General features: G+C 58.4%; 1 protein-coding gene across 3 annotated transcripts in view; it reads right to left on the reverse strand.

Annotated features, from left to right (window-relative positions):
* CPNE2 (copine 2) overlaps nt 1-3,947 on the reverse strand; it is a 43,859-nt gene that overhangs the window by 33,312 nt on the left and 6,600 nt on the right. The window lies entirely within an intron of this gene.

Genomic DNA, 3,947 nt, shown 5'->3' on the forward strand with positions numbered 1-3,947 from the left:
CCAGGGCATGCCTGACAGGGGAGGATCCGGGACAGTGACAAAGCCAGTCCTCAGCCCCCTCCCGCCCACCGTCTGTCTCTACAACCTCATCATCATCACGCGAACCCAGAGCATCAGGACAGCACTGCAATTTGCCCGCAGGATTCATTCCTGTTGTGTAAAAATTAGTTTCCACTGAAAGGGCTGGGGAGACTGCATTCACTCTCCCTGTGTACAGCTGGGTGGCCCTCCACGTCAGGGAGGGGTGAGCAAGTCCTCAACCCAGTCTGGAGGGCAGGCGGGGCGGGGGGGGGGGGATAGGGATGTCCAAAAGGGACACCTAGCCATGTGGCTGAGGGATCGCCTGTTTATGCTCACAACCACCCGAAGTGGGGTGGCCCCCAACAGTGACCCCCATTTTACAGATGAGGAAACAGGTCCAGAGAGTACAAGTCACCTGCCCAAGGTCTCAGGGCCAGGAAGCCACAGAGGCAGCGTATGAGCCGGGTCTCCAGGCCCCCCAGGCCCATCTGCGGCCTTCTGGCCAGGGCTGGGGCACTGCTGAGGATGGTGAGGAACTAGGGACGAAGGGGAGTCAGCGTGGCCAAAGGGAACCCCATTTCCTCGGGAGTCTCACTGTTCCCATCTCTGGGGTCATCCCTGATGGGTTGGGTTCCATCCAGGCTACCCGCCTCCTCTCCACCTGACGGGCCCCCTTCATGACACGCCAGATGCCACACCGTTCCCCCTGCTGCCAAGTCAGAGGCATCTGCTTTCACCCCGAGGGGTGTCAGGGACTTCCCTGTGCATGCACAGTGTATGGTCACATACACACACGTGTATGCATGCTCCAGATGACCAGCGGCAAAGGCACGCCCGCATATGAACACCTAGGGCGGCTTCTCCCCTGCCCCCGCCCCCCGCCCCCCACGTCCAAGCCACCGCCATGGCTCTGCTGTCCTCCCACCCCACACTGGCTCGGGCCTGGCTGAGGGCATGGCAGGAAGGGCCAGGTCCCAGGGGAGGGTCAGGCCAGGCCAAGCTCCTTGGAACCCGCGGCAACTCCACCTGCTTAGCCGGCAGGCCCCCGCTAGAGTGAGCAAGAGGTGGGCAGGGGAGGGCACTTCTCCCCCAGCTCGGGGCGGGCAGGTTCCCCATCCCCAACTCACCCTCTGGCAGGAAACTTCTGGATCCCCGAAATGGGGAGCACATGATGTCCGGAGCTGGGGCAGGCAGGGGTCAGAGTGGGCCCCTCTGTGCCAGCCCGGCAGCGGGCAGGCGGGCCGGACCCTGAGGCCTGACGCAACGGAAAAAGAAATCACAGCTTATGCCGGGCCGGGCCCCCTCCCCTCCTACTCCAGCAGGAGGGCAGGCGGACAAGGTGTCATTAAGGGAGGGTTGGGCCTGCCATGCGCATCTGGGCCAAATGGAAACCTCCTTAATGCAGCACCCACCCCACAGGTAATTTGAGGTTATGGGCAGCAGAGGGGGCATGGGGAGCCAGGGCCTGCTCGCAGATGGTCCTGACTCTTGGCCCAGGTGGGCACAGGTCTGCTAGGGTGACCAGATCCTCAGGGAAGGAGCTGGAAGGGGGAGATACAAAACTAGTAGTCTCTCGTACAGATGAGGCAAAGAGAGGGCAGGGCTTGGGAATTCCCATTCATTCCTTCCACAAACACTCCCAAGTGCCCTGCAATGAAGAGCAATGACCAAGACACAGAGGCTTCAGCCCCCCACAGGGTCCACTGGCCCTCGCTCCTAATGCATCTTGCCCTTCAGGCGGACAGGACAGGATCTGGAGACTCGGGTGCTGAACCACAGGTGTAGAGGGAGGGAGAGAACCCACCGTGCAGGCTCTTTAATCTCAGAGAAATGACAACCACCTCTTCCTGACACACATCACCAAGATCACAAAGCCGTTACTCAAACCCTGGACCCTCATGATTGCTCTAAGAGACCAGCAGGGGAGGGTTTCACATCCACCTTCACAAGGGTGGAAACTGAGGCCCCAGAAGGGGCAGTGGTTTCTCTAAAACAGGGAAGGATGATGCTGAGGCCAAAGGCCTGGTTGCTTAACTCCATCCTTCCGCCCACGATTAGCCCCAGTGGCTCAGGACCCAGGAGCTGGGCTGTGCACTCCACTCACTACGGGGAGGAGATGCCGAGGCCTGGAGGGCTCCCAACTCAGAGATGGGCAGTGGCAGGGAGGCACCAAGAAAGGCAGGCACAGGGAGATGGGCAGTGGGGCGGGGGAGGCAGACGGCTGAGCTGGAGAGTGGGGGAGCCAGCTGGGGAAAAGAGGGGCTGGAAGGTGAAGGGCGGGGCTGAGGTGCCCAGGGAGGCAGCAAGTCCCTACTCCGGAGAGTCTCAGCTGCTGGAGAGTATGGGGCAAGTGTAACAACGTGACAGCCTATCAGGACTTCTGGTGGAGGTCAGCAATGTGCCCCTTGAAAAAGCGTGTTTAACTTGATATTTAGAAGATGCAAAAAAGGAATGCCGTTTTCAGTGCCCACTATGGAAAATAACACTCCACAAAGTCTGGTCGGTGGCAGTAACAAGGACGGGGGCTCAGTCCTCTGATCGGTGCCGGCGACAGTGAAGACCACGGGCTCTGGACTCAGAACGCCCGACTTTGAACCCCCAGTTCTGCTATTTACCCGCTGTGCGTCTTTGGGCGAGTTACTTAATCTCTCTGGTCTCAGTTTCCCCCCTCTACAAAATGATGACAGTGAGAGAGCTCTCACAGGGTACGGTGAGGATTAAGCGAAGGAAAGCACTTGGAATGACAGCTTGTAGCTGGTGTTTTTATCAGCAATTCTTGATGGCTGGGGGCAGGCGGAGCCGATCGAAATCTCGGGAGATGCGTGAAGTGTACGGATTACAAAAGGGGGCCGACAGTTGAAACTGGTTGAGAAATATGGCTCTAGGCTCCCCTTTTCAACCGGAAGACACGGTGCTGGGATGCCAGTGGCAGGCAAGGTGGTGGCTGGGGGGCCAGGGAGGGGCTAACGGATTCAGGCCCCACCAGGTGCATGCCTCAGGGCCTTTGGGTCCTCACCCATGCGGAGGATCCCGCTCCATGGGGTCTCGTCACTAACAGCAGAGACTCCAGCGGTGGTGGCCCCAGGCTCTCGCAGCTCCACATGTGTTTCCCAGGTGGGCCACCTCACCATCTCCCGGGAGCTTGTCAGGAATGCAGCATCCTGGGCCCCACCAGACCTGCTCAGTCAGAACCCCCAGAGTGGCACTTAGCAACCTGTGTTTTAACAAACCCTCCTGGTGATTCTGCGGTGGGCTAACGTGTACTCAAGGGCCAGTGGGGTGGCTAAGTGGGGCATCGTGCTAAAATGCAGATTCTGATTCAGCAGGTCTGGGGAGGGACTTCAATGTCTGCGTTTCTAATCAGCCCCCAGGATGCTGAGGCTGCCCATGTAGGACCACGCTTTGAGCTCTGAGCTCCTAGATCCAAGGTTGCAATACGGCCACCTCATGGCTGGCCACGTCCCAGGGAGGGCTCTGGGTTAGCCCGTGCTTGGTGTGATTAGGCAGATGTCATATTTGGTCCTTGTACCAGGACCGTTCCCGGCCAGGTCTCTGCAGATCTCTGAGTTTGCGATGTCCCGTCTAGAGGGTGACACTGTTGGCCAGAGCCCTCGGAGAACCAGATACCTGGTCCCCACCGGCCCTGATGGGTACACCGGCGGAACTTCTGGGGTCGGATTGTGTCTTGACTGTGTCCAGATCTAAGCCACCTCCTTCGCCCCATTTCCTAGACAAGATGATCCAGGAAGACAAATGGCAACTGTATGAGGCTTCCCCAGAGAAAACAGAACCAATAGGATAGCTATATAGAGAGAAAGAGGTTTCTTTTAAAGAATTGGCTCATGCAGTTGTGGGGGCTGACAAATTCTAAATCTGTAAGACAAGACGGAAAGCTGGAAATTCAGGTCAGAGGTGACATGGCAGTC

The sequence above is a fragment of the Mirounga leonina genome, unplaced genomic scaffold, assembly GCF_011800145.1.
Source record: "Mirounga leonina isolate KUSES-001 unplaced genomic scaffold, KU_Mleo_1.0 Mir_180, whole genome shotgun sequence".
In the NCBI taxonomy this organism is placed as follows: domain Eukaryota; kingdom Metazoa; phylum Chordata; class Mammalia; order Carnivora; family Phocidae; genus Mirounga; species Mirounga leonina.